This window comes from Salmo salar, chromosome 04 (genome assembly GCF_965601325.2).
Source record: "Salmo salar chromosome 04, fSalSal1, whole genome shotgun sequence".
Lineage (NCBI taxonomy): Eukaryota > Metazoa > Chordata > Actinopteri > Salmoniformes > Salmonidae > Salmo > Salmo salar.
Genome location: NC_138294.1, coordinates 59761262 through 59787230, shown reverse-complemented (window position 1 = coordinate 59787230; position 25969 = coordinate 59761262). Strand labels below are relative to the sequence as shown.

At 41.3% G+C, this 25969-nt stretch overlaps 1 long non-coding RNA gene across 2 annotated transcripts in view; it reads right to left on the bottom strand.

Annotated features, from left to right (window-relative positions):
• LOC106603548 (uncharacterized) overlaps positions 1-25969 on the bottom strand; it is a 101929-nt gene that overhangs the window by 26468 nt on the left and 49492 nt on the right. Inside the window, exons 3-4 of one of the 2 annotated variants that reach the window (XR_006769644.2) lie at positions 4782-4845; positions 482-516 (exon numbers count right to left, since the gene is read on the bottom strand). This is a non-coding gene — a long non-coding RNA (uncharacterized LOC106603548). The remainder of the gene's footprint in view (positions 1-481; positions 517-4781; positions 4846-25969) is intronic. The other variant, XR_001328432.3, reaches the window with a different exon arrangement.

The following is a 25969-nucleotide window of genomic DNA, read 5'->3' as shown; positions in this document are numbered from 1 at the left end:
AGTGTCTTGGTGAGAAAATTGAACTTCAGCAATAGCAGAATGGCTTGACAGAATTAGGTTATGAAAGACATTCACTTGCTGCGAGATCCAGCACCTGCAGTAAATGGTGAATGGTTGTTCTAACAAAATAATAATGAAATTAGATCTATTCATGATAGCAAAACATATCATGGATTTTAAAAAAGTATAAAGAAATGTGCATTCACTGTATTCCTTCTGCAGATAAATCAGTTATACATTTAATATACTATATACTCATGGATAGTGAAAGAACAAGGGGGAAAGCCTTTGTTTGCTGTGTTATTTTTTGTGGTTGGAGTGATAGTATACAGTGGATGTCTAACATTACAGATCCCCTGTGTGATTGATGCAGTTTGGTCATTCCTCCCACCCTACCAGAGTGGATGACAACCATCTAAAAATACACCACTTTTCAACCTAACACTAATTGAAGGTTTTGTGCCTCTAAAGGCAGACTGACCTTGGGTCTAATGGCAGGAAAGGTCCATTAGGAGCCTGTGTAGAGAAAGGAAAGGCTATAAGAGCAGGGACACACACATACACTATATATACAAAAGTATGTGGACACCACTTCCAATTAGTGGATTCGGCTATTTCAGCCACATCCGTTGCTGTGTATAAAATAGAGCACACAGCCATACAAACATTGGCAGTAGAATGGCCTTACTGAAGAGCTCAGTGACTTTCAACGTGGCACCATCATAGGATGCCACCTATTCAATAAGTCAGTTTGTCAAATTTCTGCCCTGCTAGAGCTGCCACGATCAACTGTAAGTTCTGTCATTGTGAAGTGGAAACGTCTAGGAGCAACAACGGCTCAGTCGCAAAGTGGTAGGCCACACAAGCTCACAGAACGGGACTTTTGAGTGCTGTCCTCATCTGTCCTCGGTTGCAACCCTCACTACCGAGTTCCAAACTGCATCTGGAAGCAACGTCAGCACAAGAACTGTTCGTCAGTAGCTTCATGAAATGGCTTTCCATGGTCAAGCATCCACACACAATCCTAAGATCCCCATGCGCAACGCCAAGCGTTGGCTGGAGTGGTGTAAAGCTTGCTGCCATTGAACTCTGTAGTAGTGTAAACGCGTTCTCTGGAGTGATGAATCATGCTTCACCATCTGTCAGTCGGCGGAAGAATCTGGGTTTGGCAGATGCCAGAAGAAGGCTACCTGCCTCAATGTATAGCACTAACTGTAAAGTTTGGTGGAGGAGGAATAATTGTCTGGGGCTGTTTTTCATGATTAGGGCAGGCCCCTTAGTTCCAGTGAAGGGAAATCTTAATGTAACAGCATACAATGACATTCTAGACAATTTTCTGCTTCCAACTTTGTGGCAACAGTTAGGGGAAGGTCCTTTCCTGTTTCAGCATGACAATGCCCCAGTGCACAAAGCAAGGTCAATACAGAAATGGCTTGTTGAGATCGGTGTGGAAGAACTTGACTGGCCTGCACAAAGCCCTGACCTTAACCCCATGGAACACCTTTGGGATGAATTGGAACACTTTGGGATGAATTGGAATGCCAACTGTGAGCCAGGCTTAATCGTCCAACATCAGTGCCCAACCTCACTAATGCTCTTGTGGCTAAAAGGAAGCAAGTCCCTGCAGCCATGTTTCAACATCTAGTGGAAAGCCTACCCAGACGAGTGAAGGCTGTTATAGCAGCAAAGGGGGGACCAACTCCATATTAATGCCCATGATTTTGGAAAGAGATGTTCGACGAGCAGGTGTCCACATACTTTTGGTCATGTTGTGTAGAATTGTCTACCATTTGCCAGCCGAGAGTAATTAGCACCTCTGAACAGTGTCGGCAGTCAATCTTTTCTGTGTATACACAGCAAAGACCTTGTTGTCGTCAGCCACAAAGCCTGTTAAAATACTCCAAACCAGAAGGTGGCAGTAGTGTTGTTTGGCAATTACAAAATGTACCAAGGTACAGCTATGGTACTTATATCCATACCATTGTACTACTATGGTACTTTCACTTATACCATTGTATAGTTTGAATCATGGAAATGTACCATGGTTTTAGCTTTGAAGTATGATGGTACACCTAAATAATACCATGGTATTGCCTCAGAAATTATCATATGGTACGATCTCTATTAATTGTGCATTACCATAGTACAATGGCAGTACAATGCATTAAATAAATAAACCCCCCCAAGGTCAAAAGGGGTTGGTTGGTATTATATTGATTAATTGACGTACCAGTATGGTCAAGTTTCTGATCAATTCAGAAGCAACTTGAAGGCCAGCATCCCAGAGTCGCCTTTTCACTGTTGACGTTGAGACTGGTGTTTTGCGGGTACAATTTAATGAAGCTGCCAGTTGAGGACTTGTGAGGTGTCTGTTTGTCAAACTAGACACTAATGTACTTGTCCTCTTGCTCAGTTGTGCACCGGGGCCTCCCACTCCTCTTTATATTCTGGTTAGAGCCAGTTTGCTCTGTTCTGTGAAAGGAGTAGTACACAGCTTTGTACGAGATCTTCAGTTTCTTGGCAATTTCTCTCATGGAATAGCTCACATTTCTCAGAACAAGAATAGACTGACGAGTTTCAGAAGAAAGTGCTTTGTTTCTGGCCATTTTGAATCTGTGATCGAACCCACAAATGCTGATGCTCCAGATACTCAACTAGTCTAAAGAAGGCCAGTTTTATTGCTTCTTTACTCAGAACTACAGTTTTCAGCTGTGCTAACATAATTGCAAAATGTTTTTCTAATGATCAATTAGCCTTTTAAAATGATAAACTTGGATTAGCTAACACAACGTGCCATTGGAACACAGGAGTGATGGTTGCTGATAATGGGCCTCCATACGCCTATGTAGAAAATCTGCCGTTTCAAGCTACAATAGTCATTTATAACATTAAAAAATGTCTACACTGATCAATTTGATGTTATTTTAATGGACAAAAAATGTGCTTTTCTTTAAACAACAAGGACATTTCTAAGTGACCCCAAACTTTTGAACGGTAGTGTATATGGTAGCATAATCTTTGTCATATTGTAATAATTTACAGTATTTATAGTCAATGGGTGTTGTGCCTGTTTCGGACCACAGAGGGAGCCGCTCGCTCTAGTGGTTTGCTTCACGCACTCTCACTCTACAGTGGGTCTCGCGCTAGCCTGCCCAGTCAGTGTCAGTTGAATGAGAGCGCAAACTGAAAACTGAAGAGAAAAGCACCAGATAAACAAAATATTTTAAACATTATCATCAAGTTAAACTGAGCGTAATGATATAACTGTTGTTATATTTTTTATGAGGTTTTCATAGTTTCATTTATAAAAGTCTGTTAGCATAGAAGTCTGTTAGCTATAGTTAGCGCCAGTCAAGCTAGCCCGTTGTAGTCATAGCGACAGGACCAACAAACGTTCTTACAGAGTGTAAACAAATGCACACTTAAATTAAAATAGTGCACAGAGAAAAAAACATTGACGGTGAGATTTTGACATCGTGGCCCTCAAAAATAGTTGGCTAATGTAAACCAAGCCAAGCTATGCTTTGAAAGACATGATGAGGGTCATCTTTTTGCTTGATGTCATGAGTGTACTCCAAGGAAAGCTAGAAGGTTGTACCGTTAACTCCCAGGGTGTCATTCTAAACCATACAACCTACTACCTCAACCCGGATGCACACATTTTCAGTAGGCCTTCTTCTTGTCTTGTCCGCTATTTGCAAGCCAAGAACACTAGAATCTTCTGATTTGTACTGTTGGTTGCTTCCATTACCGTCAAAAGGTTGGAATATGCTATCAAATCAAACAACACTGAAACATTATGGTTCAGGCTTTGTTATAATAATCAGAATGTTCTATTCTGCCTCACAAACAATGTATTGGAGCTCCTAAACACCACAGGACAGGGAATATCTATTACTAGTCATTTTACAAACAAAGAGCATCAAAGGTGCCATTTAAAAAAAGATGTTGTTCACACCACAATGACAGAGACCCACAGAGAGGAGCTTGTGATGTCAGATTTGCCACAAGATCGGATCTACGGGTTTGTGCCAAGTGGTTAGTTGGAAAGTATCAAAATAAATATGTCAACTTACACTGAAAAATACATTACACTATGCCACAAAGATGGGGCCCAACTGTGTTAATATGTCACTTTATGTAAGTGGAGAAGTCAATTGTACCATGCATGCAACAGGCTGTCAAATCAAAAATAATGTCAGTTATAGGTTGATGTCCACAAATACCTCCAAAATGTCATCATTACACTTTCCTAATCAACACTACAGTGAGGACAATAAACCACACAATAAAACCCTGTTCCATCTAAATCACAGAGTGGATCAATTCTGCTACATGTGTTGAATCGTATAAGGATCTGAAGTGTTTTGAGCTGAGCAAGGGGATGTTGGCTACAACATAGGAATTGAAAAAGAACAGCACAATAGAAATGGCCAGACGAAAACTGCAGGGCAGAATCTCCCACATATGATCTGAAAATATACCGTACCTGTCAAACTAAGTCAGATCAAACCAAATACAGCTACAAAACCTAAATAACTACAGATGTATTGCTTGAATGTACAGGTGAGACTGCAAAGGCAAAGAATGTCTCCATAGCTTTTTGTCTGGCCTATAGACATGGCACAAAGAGGGCAAGCTGAGGAGAGGAATACAACACAATGTCTGTGCCAAATGCAAGGTCCACAATTCAAGAAACAGCCATTGGCTTTTGGTAATTTAGGATACAAACAATAACACAATATACTGTAGAGGATAACTTATTTCTGAAGGCAACTTACCTTGTTGATCGTGTGCCTTTAAGGGTAAGTAGTCACCCATGGTCATTTCTCACTCTCTTCCTCTCTGAAAACACAAAGAAAGTAACAACATTAATTGGCTTGTTCAAAACCAGCAGTTCCACACCCTACTGCACAGTTTCATGGTTCTTAAATCAATAGCAATAGTACAATATAAACAAATTATTATCTTTAAACACACAATATTTCAGACTGAAAACAAATGTGTTGGTGAATAATAAAGCAAAGAAAGAAAAAGACGAAGAGAGAACGGCTTCACAAAAACCCTGATAATACCGGCAATTGTATTGCAATAGTATTCTGTCCATTCTAAAGCAGATTCCATTTACAGTTGCAGCCGCTCATAAGCATCACATGCTTCAGCAGTTCCCTCTAGATATGAAATGTGCATGGAAGTCCATTTTTCAGTGAGAATAAAAATGTTGTGGAGAAGATCTCTCCCCGTCTATTCTCTTCCCACAGAGACACATGCAGGGGCAGTCCTCCTCTCGTCTCCTCCTGGCCAGCATGCAGCACTGAGGCTGTGGCGAGAGGAGAGGATAGGTTAGCCCAACTTAGCCCAGACAGCAACAGCAATTTAGAAAATCGTGGCAAGGAGCTGTATAAATCTGCCTGGGTGAACGGGATGCCATGGCGAATGGGATGCCAGTGTAATGGAGCATGCCACGGTCAGCTAGCATTAACGGTGCCAACTACATCGTTCCCTAACACATCAGAATATTCCTGGCTGTGGTTGCATGGCCGCAGTGCGACAAAGCCAGGTATGGAATGGAACAGTGCAAATGTGCCAGCACCAGTGCCACTTACCCAGATCTCTACTAACCATTTGACATTCATCATCTCTATTTGATTTGGATTGTTCAGACCTCTCTTTTGTACCCAGCCGGAGACAGACAGATAGGAAGCAGGATTTATCAGGAATCAAAAAGCTATGAGACATGGGTGCCATGCAAAAAATTTGATTTAAAAATACTAAAGTTGAGTTGTGTTATTGTGCCCAGCTCCATTGGCAAGTCGGGTTCATTTCAGCTCCACACCGTCCGCCATTTTCTCAGCAAACACAAGAATGAAAGAAAGCCCAAAAAGAAAGAATAAAAACCCTTTGCTGGCATCGCATTCCAAGTTTCCCCCTTCACTCCCTCTCTCGTTCTCTCCCTCCTGGCACCATAACAAAACCTTGGCCGAGGAGGTCACATGATTTCCTACCAGAAAGCCACAGCATTCCCATAAAGCATTCTACTGACATTGTTAAGACATCTTTTGTCTAAATCAAAACCTTAGCCAGCCCAGCCTGCCCGAATATTTGGCACATTCAAGGGGGCAGGGAGTGCAGAGGGAAGGGGTGGCGTTAGGAGTCATGGCAACCCCTACCTGGCAGGCAGCCCATCATCTCAAGGTGGAGAGTAGCCGGGGCTAATGTGCTGTCGAACAGGAATGCCTGGAGCCTTCCAAAGTCAATTTGATGTTCATGGTGGGAGCTTTCAATTCGCCTCATATACCAGTTCCCTTTTTGATAGAATAAATGAAAAGGGCTCTACAGATTATATCTTCTGCCCATTGAGCACGCGCAAACACACACTGCTTGGAATATACAGTATCTACCAGCATTCATATTCATCTATAATACTCAGTCTTCTCTGCTGGTCTGTGTAACTGGGCATTGGTCCTTCATACAGCTCTTCTCCTCATCCTCTAGGTTGTAAAATGACATTTCTAGTTCCAGCTATCATGACAAACAGCAAGCCTGCTGCTGTGGCTGGGAACATACAGGAAATGTACAGATACAGTCAAACAATCCTATGTTGCTGGATCTCTCCTGTAAACATTCCATGAATCAAAAACAGTGTGCAATGTTTCTCCTCTTTTTTGCTCTCTCACAAACTCACAGTGAGGCCCTGGTACAGTAGGAAAACACACACACACACACACACACACACACACACACACACACACACACACACACACACACACACACACACACACACACACACACACACACACACACACACACACACACACACACACACACTTTGGCCACGAGACCCTCTTTCGTACAGTAGAAGTACACACACACAGGAGTCACACGGTTCAAGGCAATAACTCACACATATAACATGGGCCTCTGGCTCACATGGAGCCAGCAATACACCATGGAGGAGCTCTAATTTATGCCCAAAAGCCTCTTTTACATGTTTCCCCCACATAATATAGCTTTCAATCAAAAGTGCTGAGAATCTGCCATGCTTCTTTACCTACGGTAAGGATTAAAAAACATATACGCTGAGAGTCTGAGACTGTCTGGGATTGACTGACTGTCTGTGGTGGGAGGAAGAGATGGAGGAAGGGGAGATGTTACCAAGCCAAATTATTTATTATCTTTTAGGAGGTACATTTATATTGACTTCATATCTCCCAGCCTGTCTAGTAACATGTAGTAACATGGTAACGATGATAAAAGTTAATGTCAAATAGGGACAACACAAATGGATGAGAAGTACAATACAACACATAATGCTGTCATCATTGTCAGTGCTGCCGTTAAAGCTCAGTATGACACCGACAAGTCAATCATACAACTTCAACCAATGTATTACAAACGTTAATTACATTTGGTTTAGTCTCTATCATTTCTAATGACTTGAGTCAGTCCGTCAGCTAATGGGTAAGTCAGTGTTGTCGCTGGGGCCGGGCCAGACTTTAATAATAACCTCAGTATTAATAAGAAGCTCAAACAAAGGGCCATGCAGGGCCCAGCCAGGGCCTCATCTGCTCCCAGCGCCATTAACCACACAGACTCTAGTCCAAAACATCCCCCTCACCCACCTCATCCCTCCCTCACGCCCCTCACCCCTACTGAGGGGTCATCTCATATCCTGAGAGGCAGGAGGCCAGGGTCAAAGTTCAAATGAGACCAGGGAGGAAAAAATAGTTTCCCCTGGGATGGAATATACCATCATAAACCAGACAGGGGTGAAAAATCTGACAGACAGTAATTTGAAACAGTTGAGAATCAGGGAGGGAAAAATTGGTGAAACGTAGGGGAGAGGAAACCATTAGACTTGGACATTTAATGCATTTATCTAATTGTAATTAATCTGATCTGAACCACAAAAACAATATCGCAAGACGGTTTAAAGATGACTATGTTGATAGAACCTAATGCATGATGTGAGTGAGATAGTCATTACAAAATGCCTCTCTGGTGAAAGACTAATTTACCCATAACATGAACATACTTATCAGCAGTTTTCACAAATTTCTGAGGCATGCCATTTGCTGTGAGTGAAATTTTAAACATCATTTTTTTTTACACGGTTTGTTAATCTTCACGACAAGCCTGCACTACAGGCAGCCTAAGCTTTGGGGGAAGATAATATCAGCCGTTTTATTCTCCAAAGTCTCACAAGGGACAGTGTTATTTATGTCTCAAACCAAGAGTCCATCCTTATCACCACTCATTTCATGTTGCCTCCAGCCATGACAGGAAATATACAGCCCACAGGTTAATCCAGACGAAGGTTCACACTGTCCTGTCCTCTGACTGGGTCAGGCTGAGGAGAGGACTGTACCGCATATGCATCTGCTGTAGAGATCCACATTTGTTAACGTGGGTTAACATAGGCTACAGCACAGGCAACAGGTCTGTTTTGTGCTCCCTTGCCTTTGAAGCAAGGGAGGTTGCAGGTTAAAAAACAAAGCAATCAAACCCGTTTAAGCACTGAAAAACAAATCTTCAGCCTTTCTCTTCAGCCTTTTCAGAGAGTGAACTTTTCAGGAAGAATGAGAGAGAGCGCGAGACAGAGAGAGAGAGAGAGGCAGAGTGAGAGACAGAGAAAGGGTATTGAGGTTGCTTCCCCTGCAGAGGCCTTTCCTTGCCTTGTTCTGGCCCCTCTTCTTAAATGGTACCAGAGGTTTGCCAGGCAGCCAGCCAAGACGATGACTTTGCCTGACCCGCCTGTCAGTCGATTTTGCTGCCTAGCGCCAGACTAAACACTAACACTTTTGGCAAACCTCATAGGCTGCAGCTGCCCTCTCTGGGGCCAATCAGCAGGGAGGGGAGGGATAAAGTACGCAGACCAGGGTTCTGAGCGGTGTGGATAAGAAGAGAGTTGAGCAGAGAACAGAGAACAGACACACCAAAAACCCAACCAACCCAATCAGGTACTGCCTCAAAACAAGGAAATAACACACCACAGGAACAACATTGAATCTGGACAAAATCACTTTGTTTCCTGCCATCAAGTCTTTTCAGATGAAAAACTGATAATTCAGGGCAGGTTGTCAAACAATAAATTGATACGGAGCCACAGGGTCTCTCTCCAGTGGTAAATGACCATGGATAGTCCCTCTAAAATGACAATGAACTGAAACAAAGTCTTTGGAGAAGGGTTCGTCTCTAATTAAGATACAGTAGTAGCTTTGAGTTAAAGTCATTACACATATGTAAAGACAGTGGATGCTTTTTCAAAGCTAGCAAATGTTGAAGTCAGCCAAACAATAACAAAATGAAAGGGCATCAATCTCTGAATAGCACTGAATTAATTACCTGGTCTGGGCTGGGTGAGTCTTCAGATAAGACCGCTATCAGACCTTGTGCTTTTATACCAGCGTCGCTAAAAAAGATCAATACCTAATGAATTCCAAATGGCAGGAGTTTAGAAAACATAAACATATCTTACACATGAATGAATGTATAAAGTCATCTCTATGGATCGATGGATATGGCATTACACAAAGCTGGATAAATGCATTGTCTTAATTGACCCGAGCCATTTCAAATTAATTCAAAAGACAATTAAAATGGATTGGATTTCTATGGCACCTTTCATGCCGGGATCTCCGAGAGCTTTACATTGTGTGGCTGGCTCCCCTCATGACCTGGCATTGTGTTTTAATTACCAAGGCTTTATATCACAGCTCAGGCATTACAACATTAGAACAAGGACACAGGAAAAATGCTAATCTTTACACACAGCCATTGGCTTAACAATTAAAAACTGATAGGCCTGATTTAATTATGATTGGATGAAGATAAAACTCCAGTATTGCCACCGTATGCAATGTAATTACAAAGTACCAGACTGACAGGCCAAAGTCTGCCCGGTAACATAGAGGAGTTAGATCTCCTCAATATGGGAGATGCTGCTGCAGGATGACGTGATGAAAGATTTACCAAGATGGCTACAGCTTATTTTTCTTTCACCATGTCTCTGTTCTGAGCACGCAATGTGGCACGGCCCTTCCAAATAAAATAATGGAAATCATTTATGAAATTGTAAAAATCTGAGTTATAAAATTTCTTATAACAACAAGATTTCATCATTAAAATCCTATTTTATAAGGTCCTATAGGGGTAGCGTTAAACACATCAGTTATGTCAACCCATTGACTCCTTTCTGCAGTCCAGAGAGACAAGCTGGAAATGTTCAAAGATATCAAACACCCTTCACTTCTTTATCTCAACATAGATTTTCCACAGGCCTCTCCAGACAGACAGACAATGAACAGGCTGTAATCTACCATATTAAGGATAACTTCTCATTTGGCAGCAGAGTAGGCTCTTTCCATAATGATACCTTCTCTCAGCATGTCCTTACCAAACGCTTTTCCCAAAGACAATCCCCTTCCGAACCTCTCATTATCAAAGCAATTGACTGACAATGGAAAAATGAGCACTGGAAATTACGCAAATTAGTGTAAGCCGTTGATTTTTTTTACCTATCTAAGACTGTAATTAGGCTCTTTGCAAAGCAATCATACACAATTAGGAAGAACCAGTCAATAAGGTAAAACTCATAAATCGAGGAGAGATTAATTAATATTGTATCACTTTTAAATTACTATTGGTGTTATTAGATGCCTTTTCCCCAATCCTCTTGAATGTAGAGCCCGTTGTGTAGGTAGGGCCTATGTCTTTACAGCTGCTAGTCAGTTCCTAGGCTAATGCTTCTCCCAAAACAAGCAGAGTAGAGCAGCCAGCCAGGTGACTTGCAGGTTAATCAGCTGTATTGCAAACAATCCTAAATGACAAATTGGGCAGTCATTTTGCACCCAATATAACTAAATGTAAAATTATTTAGACAAACATAAAAAAAAGAAAACAACAATTCACCGTCTACTGTTAAAAACATTGACCAAACTATGTACACTTTACATTGCAAGCTGCTTGAAATTATAGTCCTACAAACCCCACAATTAATGTAGGCTACAGATTTCCTTGTTCTATTCGCACCAATTTTTCTGAAATCATTCTGTGCTGTCTGAAAATACCACAGACACATTAATGTTGGATATGAAATTAAAGGTTAGATGAAATTCCAGACAAAACTATGCTCCTAGATTTAAATGCTCGCTTAATTACATCTCACAACTAATTAATGTTTTAATGTTTGATGGTCTATGTCATATTTCTAAATTCTTACAAAACACAATTTGGTATCTAGACATTTGTCAGATATTGCTAAACTTTTCCCGAACAACTCTCACTGTATGAATATTCACATTGTTTCTGCACTGTGAAAAATAAAGCTAATCATTCATTACAATAAAATGTTTTATGGTTTTACGGACTTAGACACAAACGATGCACTGACTATTTCAGGTAATGTTTCTGGAAAATAGTGTGGTAAACCATAGTGTTCAGGAATATAGTGACGTAAACCATAGTGTTCAGGAATATAGTGTCATAAACCATAGTGCTCAGGAATATAGTGACGTAAACCATAGTGTTCAGGAATATAGTGTCATAAACCATAGTGCTCAGGAATATAATGACATAAACCATTGTGTTCAGGAATATAGTGTCATAAGCCATAGTGCTCAGGAATATAGTGTCGTAAACCATAGTGTTCAGGAATATAGTGACGTAAACCATAATGCTCAGGAATATAGTGACGTAAACCATAATGCTCAGGAATAGGGATGCACGATATATCGGTGAACATATCGGAATCGGACAATATTAGCTAAAAATGCTAACATCGGTATCGACCGATGTCTAGTTTAACGCCGATGTGCAAAACCGATGTCAAAGCTGACGTGCATACCTATATAACATAGCTACATGACGTAATGACGGCAAGCAAAATTTTGCACTATACATGCAACACAGCATTCCTAAACTAGCCCACAATGTCTGCAGTGTGGATCGAGCAGTCAACAAGTCGAGCAGTCATTTGAAAGAATAACAAAATTTCAGTGAGACAACTCAAAGGCGAAATCCATTAAAGCCAAGTTAATGGAATTCATTGTCTTTGACAATCAACCGTACTCTGTCGTGGGTGATGTTGGCTTTCGCCGACTGGTCGAGCACCGGTACACACTACCAAGTGCGCTATTTTTCAGATGTTGCCCGACCAGAGTTACACAGTAAAGGCGTTACAACATAGATGCTATGGAATGTTTGCGTCTTTGCGTGTCATAAAGATACAGTAGCACTGTCAAGCTGTACAAACAAGTCTGCAAACAAGCAAACATCAGCCACGAACAATGTGTTTACAATACTGCGTTGGTAATAAAGCATAATTTGTTCGACCGCAACTTCTGGGGTAGCTAGCTTTAGCTTGGTACCTAGCTAGCACCAATACAACCAGCCTGAAAACAATGACCAGTAGAAACTGCTGTCATTTTCATTATTATTAGCAATGATTTAGGAATCCTTGTGAGTAAGCATTAGCTAGGTTGCCACTTGTTGTTCGCCTATTGAAATTGAACTTCAGTTCATGAAAATAAATAGCTAGCCAGCTACTTAACCCTGTTGCCCAAAGCTAACGTTATAAGCAGCCAGCTAGCTTCACCTGGCTAGTGGGGCTCGACCGCACTGGGTTGTGTGTTGTGAAGCTAGCCACAATAAGGATTAGGCACAATAGTGGATTTTCGGTTTGCCTTCAAAATAAAAGTATGTCATTGACAGTGACGCATATGAATAGAAATAGTAGAATTATGCCATATTTCTATTTTGAAGGCTAACCGCAAAGTCCACTATTGTGGCTAATCCTTATTGTGGCTAGCTTCACATAGATGGGTCCGACCACCATTAATCAAGTAAGAACTGTCTTATAAATTAGGGTTATTTTAGATGACACCTAGCTATATATATACTGAAACAGATTGTCGTTTTGCTATGTTTTTGGGGAAGAACATTGTTTGCATCCAAGAGCTAGCTAGCTTTTTTTATGACCAGCATTGTAGGTGCACGAGACAACTTTACTAGCATCATAGCACACGTATCGATGAATCGTTGTGACATATGAAATACGAGTGATAGTGTAATCAATGTGTAATCAATGTGTAATAACTACGTAAAAAATGTATGAATGCGTTAAATTATTATGTGACGTGCAGTCATATTCAGGTCCTGATTGGTCAACAAGCCTATTGACACGTCAAATAGTGTTAAATAGTATATTTTTTGACAAGCAAATTCCCAAACAGAGTTCCATAGGAAAGACCCAAACGGCGTTCCATAGAAATCCTGGTTGAGGATGAAACGACTGAACAAATGAACAATGAAACAGCACAGCAAGTAAGTGAAAGAAATAGGTTTTGATTATGTTTTACTGGTAATGGGGACATTCGTAAATGCCAACAAAATAACTTTTTGGTCAGTGTGGTGTGTGTGTGTGTGTGACCTTTATTTAACTAGGCAAGTCAGTTAAGAACAAATTCTTATTTACAATGACGGCCTACCCTGGCCAAACCCGGATGACGCTGGGCCAATTGTGCGCCGCCCTATGGGACTGCCAATCACGGCCGAATGTGATACAGCCTGGATTCGAACCAGGGACTGTAGTGATGCCTCTTGCACTGAGATACAGTGCCTGAGACCACTGCGTCCATGTGTGTGTGTTAACTATTTAACTGTACTAGAATGCTTAAAAGGACGCAATTTCTTTTTAATATTGGTTATTGGTAACGTTTTTTTTTGGCAAGGAAAATATCGGATATCGGCCAAAAATGTCAAACCATATAGTGTCATAAACCATAGTGCTCAGGAATATAGTGTCGTAAACCATAGCGTTCAGGAATATAGTGTCATAAACCATAGTGCTCAGGCATATAGTGTGGTAAACCATAGTGCTCAGGCATATAGTGTGGTAAACCATAGTGCTCTGGCATATAGTGTGGTAAACCATAGTGCTCAGGCATATAGTGTGGTAAACCATAGTGCTCAGGCATATAGTGTGGTAAACCATAATGTTCAGGAATGTAGTGTTGTAAACCATAATGTTGAAGAATAAAAAATTAAAAAACAGAGCTCTCAAAATATCTATGGGAAATGTTTGTGTAAAACGAAACTGAGAGCAATTGAAGTATTTCTAGAAAGGTTGTCGCATCAACCAGCATAAAGTATATACACTCCCCTGCGTATGTATTTGGACAGTGATGCAAATTTTAAAAATAATTTGTCTCCATACTCTAGCATTTTAGATTTGAGATCAAATGTTTCATATGAGGTGACAGTAATGAGTGTCACCTTTTATTTGAGGGTATTTTCATACAGATCTCTTTTAGCGTTTAGAAATGAAAGCACTTTATATATCTAGTCCCCCATTTGAAATCATAAGTATTTGGACACATTTCACTTATATGGCCAAGGGGCAGTTTCCCAGACACAGACACAGACTAAGCCTAAACCTAATCCTAATCCTGGACTAAAAAGCATTTTCAATGGAGATTCTCTATTGAATTTAGTTTTTAGTCCAGGACCAGGCTTAATGTGTCTGGGAAACTGCCCCTTAGCGTATTACTAAAGTAGTCGAAAGTTTAGTATTTGGCCTCATAGTCCTGGCACACAACGACTACATCAAGCTTGTGACTCTACAAACTTGTTGGATGTATTTACAGCTTGTTTTTATTGTGTTTCGGATGATGTTTTGTCTAATAGGAAAGTAATTGTGAATAATATATTGTGTCAGTAAGAATATAATATGTTTGTGAACACTTCTACATGAATGTGGACGCTACAATAATTATGTATAATCATGAATGAATCGTGAATGACGATGAGGGAGAAAGTTAAAGGGACAAAGATCGTACCCTCCAAAAAAAGGTGCTAATCGCACACATTATAGGTAATTGTGAGAGATTAGCATGCTTTCTCTAACTTTCTCACTCATCATTATTCACGATTCATTCATTTAAAATCTTTATCGAGATTAGGGTTGCACATTTTGGGGAATATTCAGAGGTGGAAACTTTCCGTGGGAATATATGGGAATTAATATTAATACCACTTAAATGTAGATATTTTTTGCATTGTATATATTTACCATATCATATGGAGACAGAAACATAAACCTTTTAGACATAATTGCAAATGATTAAATCCTTCCAATATAAATAAAATTAAAAAATGTAGTTACGAATTGAACTTTAATTAAATGAGTTGACTCTTCACATGGGATGATTTCACTGAACAACAAAAGAAAGGGAATATTGAATGATCCCCAATGACCCATCGCATCTCCCAAAAAGGACAATCTAGAAACTAAAGCCTTGGTTGTCTTCCTCTCAGGCTTCCGTGTCTTCTCCCTGGACCTCCTCAATGTCCACCTCTTGAACATCAGACTCTGAGGCCTCATCTTCACTGTCACTTTCAACCTTGTTGAGGATGGCTCGTTGTCAGGCTCAAAAAGCCTAACATTTTCCCAGGTGGCCACCAATTTTTCAACCCTTGCACTGGTCAGCCTGTTGCTTGCTTTGGTGTGTGTGTTCCCAAAAAAGGACCAGTTGTGCTCTGAGGCGGCTGATGTTGGTGGGATTAGAGTCTGAACATCAGACAGGATGGCATTGACTCCCTCAATCCGTGCAATGGCTACTGCTATAGGTTTTAGGAGTTCCAGGCTGCTTACCACTCTCTCCCAAAATACATCATCCAGGAGGATCCTCTTGAAGGGGCTATCTATATTGGCAGACTGTGATGTGGCCATTTCTTGGAGACTCCTTCCCCTCCAGGAGACTGTCAAACATGATGACAACACCACCCCAACGGGTGTTGCTGGGCAGCTTCAATGTGGTGCTCTTATTCTTCTCACTTTGCTTGGTGAGGTAGATTGCTGCTATAACTTGATGACATACCTAACCATTTCCTTGGCTCTCTTGTAGAGTGTATCCATTGTTTTCAGTGCCATGATGTCATTGAGGAGCAGATTCAATGCATGAGCAGCACAGCCAATGGGTGTGATGTGAGGGTAGGAATCCTCCACTTTAGACCAAGCAGCCTTCATGTTCGCAGCATTGTCTGTCACCAGTGCAAATACCTTCTGTGGTCCGAGGTCATTGATGACAGCCTTCAGCTCAACTGCAATGTAGAGACCGGTGTGTCTGTTGTCGCTTGTAGAATACTGGTTGAGGGGTGGAGATGATGTAGTTAATTATTCCTTGCCCACGAACATTCGACCACCCATCAGAAATGATTGTAATACAGTCTGCTTTCTCTATGATTTGCTTGACCTTCACTTGAACTCTGCATCAAATGAGTAGATAAAGCATGTCTGGTTGGAGGGTATGCTGAGCAAAGAACATTCAGAAATCTCTTCCAATACATATTGCCTTGAGCATCAGAGGTGAACCAGTTGCATACACAGCTCAAGCAAGACATTCATCAGCATTTCTCTGACTACGTTCCTCCATTGAGTAAAAAAAACTTCTAATTCCAGGAGGACCATGAGCTGTTGCTATCGATAAGGTGTCTGATTCATCATTTTCACCTCGAATAGAAGTAGAGGACTTTTGTCAGAGGTTGCTTGTTGTGAGCGCTGAGGGAACTTTATGCACTTGGCCAGATGATTCTGCATCTTTGTTGCATTCTTCACATATGATTTGGCACAGTATTTGCAAATGTACACAGCTTTTCCTTCTACATTAGCTGCCGTGAAAAGTCTCCACACATCAGATTGTGCCTGTGGCATTTTCCTGTAAAGATTAGAAAAAAATATATAAATGTTTTAAAATGAAACATGTATGGAAACAGGTGAATTAACACTCAGTTAGCAGGCTCAAGCAAGCTAAAACCCACATGGTAGCAAAAACTAACTAGCAGGCAAAAACTTTGAAGCAGGCTACTATTTACTGGTTAACAAAAATCATGTATGTCATAAAATATATTCACCCCACCCAGTATTGTAATCACAACTTACCAGCAAGCATGTAGTCCTTGGCTCAGGCAGTGTAGTAGTGTGGGCTCAATAGCATCTCATTAGGGTGCAAGATCTTGAGAATCAGCTGTACATGATGGAAGAATGCACTATACATGCAGAGGGTTGCAATTCCATTGAATTGGGGATAGTTTAACCAAAATATGCAACAAGACTTAAAATTGTCTTATGTGTATCCAACAAAAAAGGTTCACTGTTATAAGCTAACGTTTTTTGATGAATTTAAGCAAAATTCACAAAATTCCTGGGCCTAACTTCCCATGGAAGTTTTTCGGGAAAAAAGTTTACGACCCTTTGCAACCCTAATCAGGATTGATTTAGAAGTGTTCAGAAACATCTTAGATACTCACTTAGAAAGAAAATGAATCCAGTCATCATTCACCATTCAATTCCTATTGGGCAAAACATACCCCAAAACAAATACATCCAACGAGTTTGTAGAGTAACAAGCTTGATGTAGTCATTGCGTACTTGGCTATCCAAACTCAATGCTCCGGCCAAACGCCACACCTACGAACATTTCTTCTCTGTAATGAGTCTGGATTTGAGTCCCTCCCCGACAATTTCTAGAACGCAAGCACATTCTAACAGTTATGATTGGTACCAAAAACCGATGGGTTGGGCAAGAACACACGTGGGTAAAGTGGCGTTTTGAAAATGTGTCATTGGCTTTGATACTCTGATTGGTAAGAGACGATCCAATTGCTGACGGATTTGTTTTGTACAACACCCCTCATTTTGATGTCACCACAAACAATTTCAAAGATGACAGTCTCAGACTGAAGTATGTAGCGAACATAGGCAAGGAATATGTGACCAAATACTAAACTTTTGACTAGATTGTCAAATGGGGGGACGAGATCTATAAAGTGCTTTCATTTCGAAATGGTAAAATAGATACGTTTGAAAATACCCTCAATTAAAAGGTGACATGCAGGGCTTTACAGTGTGACAATTTTACTTGCATATGTGCCTAAATATTATGCTGTGCAACTTGGTATTTAAAATGTAGAAAAACTGTAGAGCCCTGCAGGTCACTAGCTTTATTACCTCAAATATTTTTCATTGTGCTCCTTCATTTCTTTGTGTGCGCCTACATTTTTCAACTTAAGTGCACACATACTCCTTGTAGAAAAAAGGCCAGCGTGATCTCAAATCCAAAATGCTAGAGCCACAACATTTTATCATCACTGCCAAATACACATGTAGGGGAGAGTAACTTCATTCTACATGATGTGTGGCAGGGTAAAGAAGCCCTAGGTTAACGTTCATCTGAGGAGACCCATGCCGAGCATTGGCTCAAAGTTCACGTTCATCCTATTGGAATTTAAACATTTGCTTTTAATTATCATCATCTCTCTGGCCTGGTTTTAGCCAAGGAATGTGACTGACATCCATGCATGGCCTGGAGCTAGTGGTATAGCAGGGGAACAGTCAGAAAGAAGTGTTCATGCTTAAAACATAACATATGGCTCCTCACCAAGAAAGCCATGTAGCCTACAGAGGGAGGAAGGGAGGGAGCAGAGCAGCATGTGTGTCATTCAGTCAGTCAGTCTAGTCAGCCCAGGCCATGGATGATGATTCCAGGCAGAGCAAACAGGATGGGAACAGAGCAGAGGATTATACTGCAGCCCTGGTGCTTCCACTGTGGCCTCCCCTGCTGTGCTCCATGTTCCCAGCTCCCTTTGCCTGGCGTTAACCCATTATATCCCACGGAAGAGCTCATTGAGTCTGGTGTCACACACCGCAGGGGCCATTTGGCATGGAACAATGATCTTAAAGAGGTTACATAGCATTGCCACTGATTCCTCTATCTCCACCCCCCCCCCCCCCCCCCTCCAACCCTCCTTCCCTCGTTTTTTCTGTTTCCTGGGAGATTTGTATATTCACTTGTTTTTCTTATGTGCTGTTTAAATCGGCATAAATACCTCATACAAAACAACAAACACAGCCTAAAGAAATAACTGTCCTCATGTTTAATAATAAGTACTCAATCAACACCCACACTGTCATTGATAAGAACACAGTGGGATTTTTTCTTTAATGAGTCTGACGCAAAGGATATACTGTTTCTCCCGGACCAGGCCCAAATCCCAGTCATTCGCATGAAGAAAAGACAGAGATACAGGGGTCGCAGATCCGAGTGCCTTGTGAGAATTTGTCGCGAGTAGGTAACCTGCCTCTACCATCTGTCCTATTGGCCAACGTGCAATTACTGGAGAAGAAACTGGATGAGCTCCGTTCGAGACTATCCTACCAACGGGACATTAAAAACTGTAATATCTTATGTTTCACCGAGTCGTGGCTCAACGAGGCTGGGTTTCCCATGCATCGGCAGGACAGAACAGCTACGTCCAGTAAGACGAGTGGGTGGTGGTATGTGTCTATTGGTCAATAACAGCTGGTGCGCAACATCTAATATTAAGAAAGTCTTGAGGTATTGCTCATCTGAGGTAGAGTACCTCATGATATGCTGTAGATCACACTATCTTAACAAGAGTTTTCATCAATTTTTTCCGTAGCCGTCTATTTACCACCACAAACCGATGCTGGCACTAAGACAGCACTCAACGAGCTGTACAAGGCCATAAGCAAACAAGAAAATGCTCATCCAGAAGCGCTCCTAATGGCCGGGGATTTGAATGCAGGCAAACTAAAATCCATTTTACCTAATTTCTACCAGCATGTCACATGTGCAACTAGAGAAAAAAATGTAATAAAACTCTAGACCACCTTTACTCCACACACAGAGACGCATATAAAGCTCTCACTTGCCCTTCATTTGGCTCTCCCTCGCCCTTCAATCTGACCATAATTCTATCCTCATGATTCCTGATCACAAGCAAAAACTAAAGCAGGAAGTGCCAGTGACTCAATCAATACAGAAGTGGTCAGATGACGCGGATGCTATGCTACAGGACTGTTTTGCTAGCACAGACTGGAATATGTTCCGGGATTCATCCAATGGCATTGAGGAGTATACCACCTCAGTCATCGGCTTCATCAATAAGTGCATCGACGACATCATCCCCATAGTGACCGTACGTACATATCCCAACCAGAAGCCATGAATTACAGGAAACATCCACATCGAGCTAAAGGCTAGATTTGCCGCTGTCAATAAGAGGGACATTAATCCGGATGCTTATAAGAAATCCCACTATGCCCTCAGATGAACCATCAAACAGGCAAAGCATCAATACAGGACTAAGATGAAATCCATCTACACCGGTTTTGACGTTCGTTGGTTGTGGCAGGGCTTGCAAACTATTACCGACTACAAAGTGAAACCCAACCGCGAGCTGCCCAGTGATGCGAGCGTACTAGACAGGCTAAATGCCTTTTATGCTCGCTTCGAGGTAAGCAACACTGAAACATGCATGGCAGTACCAGCTGTTCTAGACGAATGTGTGATCACGCTCTCCATAGCCAATGAGAGCAAGACCTTTAAACAGGTCAACATTCACAAGGCCGCAGGGCCAGACAAATTACCAGGACATGTACTCAGAGCATGTGTGGACCAACTGGCAAGTGTCTTCTCTCACATTTTTAACCTCACCCTGACCAAGTCTGTAATACCTACATGTTTCAAGCAGACCACGATAGTCCCTGTGCCCAAGAAAGCGAAGGTAACCTGCCTAAATTATTACCGACCCGTTGCACTCACGTCGGTAGCCATGAAGTGCTTTGAAAGGCTGGTCATGGCTCACATCAACACACCATCATCCCAGAAACCCTAGACCCACTTCAATTCGCATACTGCCCCAACAGATCCACAGATGATGCAATCTCAATCACACTCCACACAGTGTGGTGCCAGGACAACAACCTCTCCCTCAGCGTGAGCGAGACAAAGGAGCTGATCGTGGACTACAAGAAAAGGAGGGCCGAACACGCCCCATTCACATCGATGGGGCTGTAGTGGAGCTGGTCGAGAGTTAAGTTCCTTGGTGTCCACATCATCAACAAACTATCATGGTCCAGACACACCAAGACAGTTGTGAAGAGAGCACGACAATGCCTTTTCCCCCTCAGGAGACTGAAAAGATTTGGCATGGGTCCCCAGACCCTCAAAAAGTTCTACATCTGCACCATCAAGAGCATCCTGACCGGTTGCATCACCGCCTGGTATGGCAACTGCTCGGCATCCGACCGTAAGCCACTACAAAGGGTAGTGTGTATGGCCAAGTACATCACTGGAACCAAGCTTCCTGACATCCAGGACCTATACACAAGGCGGTGTCAGAGGAAGGTCCAAAAAATGGTCAAAGACTCCAGTCACCCAAGTCATAGACTGTTCTCTCTGCTACCGCATGGCAAGTGGTACCGGAGCGCAATGTCTAGGTCCCAAAGGCTCCTTAACAGCTCTACCCCCAAGCCATAAAACTGCTGAATAATTAATGAAATGGCCACCCAGACTATTTACATTGAAAGCTCCCCTCCCTTTGTTTTTACACTGCTGTGACTCGCTGTTTATTATCTATGCATAGTCACTTTACCCCTACCTACATGTACAAATTACCTCGACGAACCTGTATCCCCGCACATTGACTTGGTACCGGTACCCCCTTTATATAGCCTCGTTATTGTTATTTTGTGTTACTTTTTATTGAATGTTTTCACTTAGGTTTATTTACTAAATCTTTTCTTAACTCTATTTTCTTGAAACTGCATTGTTACTTAAGTGCTTGTAAGTAAGTTTTTGAAATTTGATATGATTTGATTGATGATTACGATGTATGTTTTAGTATGTGAGTTGGAGCATTGCAAACTGTGCTCTGAATACACATGGATAAAACAGAATTACGGCAAGTAGAGCCCTTTGGAATTGTGTGTGAGTGAATGAGTGTATAATCTGTATGTGTGTGCTCTGCAGGAATGTTTGAACACTGCAGAAGTACTCTCCAAGACATGGCGTGTGTGTGTATGCAAAATGTTGGACACTACGGGAAATATTGAATTACTGTACTGTCAAGGTGTGTGTGTGTCGAAGCCAGAGAGATGTTCCTGGTGTTGTGGGTATACAGTGACTGGTAGAAAGTGTAATTACTGCAGTAATGCCCTCCATGATTAATGATGTGGGCCTCTGAAACCAGTACATTGGGCCAATGGCAAATTACCATGTTAAAAATAGTGGCTGAAGTGAATAGGTCAGCTAAGCCAGAGCAAAAAATGTCTCCCAGTGTGTATATATATATATACAGTGTACAGAGCACAAAATGTCTCCCAGTGTGTATTTATATACAGTGTACAGAGCACAAAATGTCTCCCAGTATGTATTTATATACAATGTACAGAGCACAAACGGGGAAAATGGCAACTAACCCAATTAATGCCCCCTCCTCAACTATGTATGTGCTGTAATGTATGGAAATGCGGGGTTGCTATGTGAGTGTGTATATGTTGTGTTTATGTCTGACATGTATGCAAGTTAAATGATTGTTATGATATTACAGGATAATATCATATATACACATTCATTTCAAATGTGTTTGGTGTGAGTTTGTTCTATGGGTCAGTCTGGACAAATTTGAGAGTAAAAGAAAATTATTTAGGCTAATTGTAGGAAGAACATTAGAAAAATGTATAATAATTATATTGTTCAACGATTTATTAAATGGAGTGTGAAATTATCTAAAATTAAATATGATACTCTATGATACTCTAAATATGATAACCCCCCCCCCCCCCCCCCGGTGCACGTTTTGTTTATTGCCCTAGCACTACACAGCTGATTCAAATAATCAACATTTGATAATGAGTTGGTTATTTGAATCAGCTGTGTAGTGCTAGGGCAAAAAACAAGAAGTGCACCCAGGGGGGGACCCAGGACTGAGTTCGGGAAACCCTGCTCTACTCTAATGCAAAGAATACAGGAAAACTGGCTGTGTAGGCCTAAATGTGTTTGACAGGTCATATTAGAAAATAATAGGATAGCTCTGACAATTCCTTTGATTTTAACACTATTTTGGTATTTCGGGTAACCGATGTAATAGTGTAAAATGGATGGAGTACCCTTATAGAGAACAGTATGAGATAAGTTATTACACTGTGGACGTCATAACAGAACTTTACAGTGGTCCTGTAATTATGTTGACATTATGCTATTTTTTACTTTTTTTATGCTTAAGCTATTAAAAATGCTGCAATTGCAGAATGTAAACAGAAAAACTAACCCTAATTGACCTGCTCAGTTCTCTCATCTGTGCAGAGGAGAAAAGCAGCTTTGACGGTAGAGTCCAGAGTGGAACTACAGAAACACTATTTTCATCATGCATACTGCAGTGCGATAATCACGTTTAAGCTCTACAATAGTCCCCCCACTCACACACCAACCGCCTTTTCAGTTGGAGTGCACTTGACACAACCCAATGACACTCTTTAACCACTATTGAATCAAATGCCTTTTTTTAAAGCAAGGAACTACAAATAGCAATCAGAGAGTCCTCTGCCTATCCAAGGCCCTCAGTCTAAACTGGACATTTGGATATGAAGCCTGTGCAAAGGCCAGGGCCCAAACCAGACAAGAGTATTCTACATGTAAATATTAACAGCCTGTTAACTGTCCAAACTATACTGAAAATAAAATAAAACCCAACATGTAGTGTTGGTCCCATTTCATGAGCTGAAATAAGATCCCAGACATTTTCCATACGCACAAAGGGCTTATGTCGCTCAAAGTTTGTGCACAAATTTGATTACATCCCTGTTAGTGAGCATTACTCATTTGCCAAGATAATCCATCCACCTGACAGGTGATTAAACAGGATGATCATTACACAGGTGCACCTTGTGCTGGGGACAATAAAAGGCCACTCTAAAATGTTTTAGCTAATGGAATGCGTACCGAAATGCCAACCAATTTTCCCACAATAAGTTTACTTGAGTCCATCTGCCAGGTGGAAACAAAAAGAAAATACCTTGGAATGACTTCACAGAAATAGCAGATGTACAGTGCATTCGGAAAGTATTCAGACCCCGTGACGTTTTCCACATTTTGTTACTTTACAGTCTTATTCTAAAATGGATTAAATCAAAAATCTCAGCAATCTACACAGAATACCCTATAATGACAAAGCGAAAACATGTTTTTAGATTTTTTAGCAAAAAACAATTGTTAAAAACAGAAATACCTTATTTACATATGTATTCAGACCCTTTGCTATGAGACTCGAAATTGAGCTCAGGTGCATCCTGTTTCCATTGACCATCCTTGAGATGTTTCTACAACTTGATTGGAGTCCACCTGTGGTAAATTAAATTGATTGGGCATGATTTGGAAAGGCACACACCTGTCTATTTAAGGTCCCACAGTTCACAGTGCATGTCAGAAGCAAAACCCAAGCCATGAGGTCGAAAGAATTGTCCGTAGAGCTCCGAGATAGGATTGTGTCAAAGCACAGATCTGGGGAAGGGCACCAAAACATTTCTGCAGTAATGAAGGTCCACAAGAACACAGTGGCCTCCATCATTCTAAAATGGAAGATGTTTGGAATCACCAAGACTATTCCTAGAGCTACAGCTGCCGAGCCAAACTGAGCAACCGGGGGAGAAGGGCATTGGTCAGGGAGGTGACCAAGAACCCGATGGTCACTCTGACAGAGCTCCAGAATTCCTCTGTTGAGATGTGAGAACCTTCCAGAAGGACAACCATCTCTGCAGCACTCCACCAATCAAGCCTTTATGGTAGAGTGGCCAGACGGAATCCCCTCCTCAGTAAAAGACACATGACAGCCCACTTGGAGTTTGCCAAAAGGCACCTAAAGGACTCTCAGACTATGAGAAACAAGATTCAACGGTCTGATGAAACCAAGATTGGCCTGAATGCCAAGCATCACGTCAGGGGGAAACCTGGCACCATCCCTACAGTGAAGCATGGTGGTGGCAGCATCATGCTGTGGGGATGTTTTTCAGCAGCAGGGACTGGGAGACAAGTTAGGATCGAGGGAAAGATGAAAAGAGCAAAGTACAGAGAGATCCTTGATGAAAATCTGCTCCAGAGTGCTCAGGAGCTCAGACTGGGGCAAAGGTTCACCTTCCAACAGGACAATGATCCTAAGCACACTGCCAAGACAACGCAGGAGTGGCTTAGGGACAAGTTGCTGAATATCCTTGAGTGGCCCAGCCAGAGCCCGGACTTGAGCCTGGTCGAACATTTCTGGAGAGACCTGAAAATAGCTGTACAGCGACGCTCCCCATCAAACCTGACAGAGCTTGAGAGGATCTAGAGAGAAGAATGGGAGAAACCCCCCAAATACAGATGTGCCAAGCTTGTAGCGTCATACCCAAGAAGACTCGGGGCTGTAATCACTGCCAAAGGTGCTTCAACAAAGTAGTGAGTAAAGGGTCTGAATACTATTGTAAATGTGATATTTCAGTTGTTAATTTGTATTGAATTAGCTAAAATAAAAATGAAACTGTTTATGCTTCGTCATTATGGGGTATTGTGTGTAGATTGATGAGGGGGAAAAAAACAATTTAATCAATTTTAGAATAAGGCTGTAACGTAAGAAAATGTGGAAAAAGTCAAGTGGTCTGAATACTTTCAGAATGCACTGTATAGGTCTACATGACATTTTTATGAGCTCTAATGAGGCTTATCATATAGCACATCAAAGTAAAATGTATAATGTAATTTGGCACTATATACCTCCAAACCTTTTACTCTTTATGTTGATATAAACTCCTTACATCAACAAAATAAATAACATTTACTTTGCGCATCTATTTACACAGACCCATGTATGCCTTCACAAACTGGAAATGTAATTTCTAATATCTGATAAAGACAAGTTGGTGTTCTTTTAAACTAAATTTATGGTGCATTAACTGCATGGCTTGTGGTTTCTTTGAAGCACAAAGCTATGAATTGTTTTTGTATCTTAACATGAATCAGTTGAAAGCCTGACAAGCAGCTCACTTCTCTCTTAATAAAAATACATCTAAGAACACACGTGGTGGGAGGGGTTGAGGGTAGCTGAAGGACGGGACTAAAAACAAACAAAAGATAAC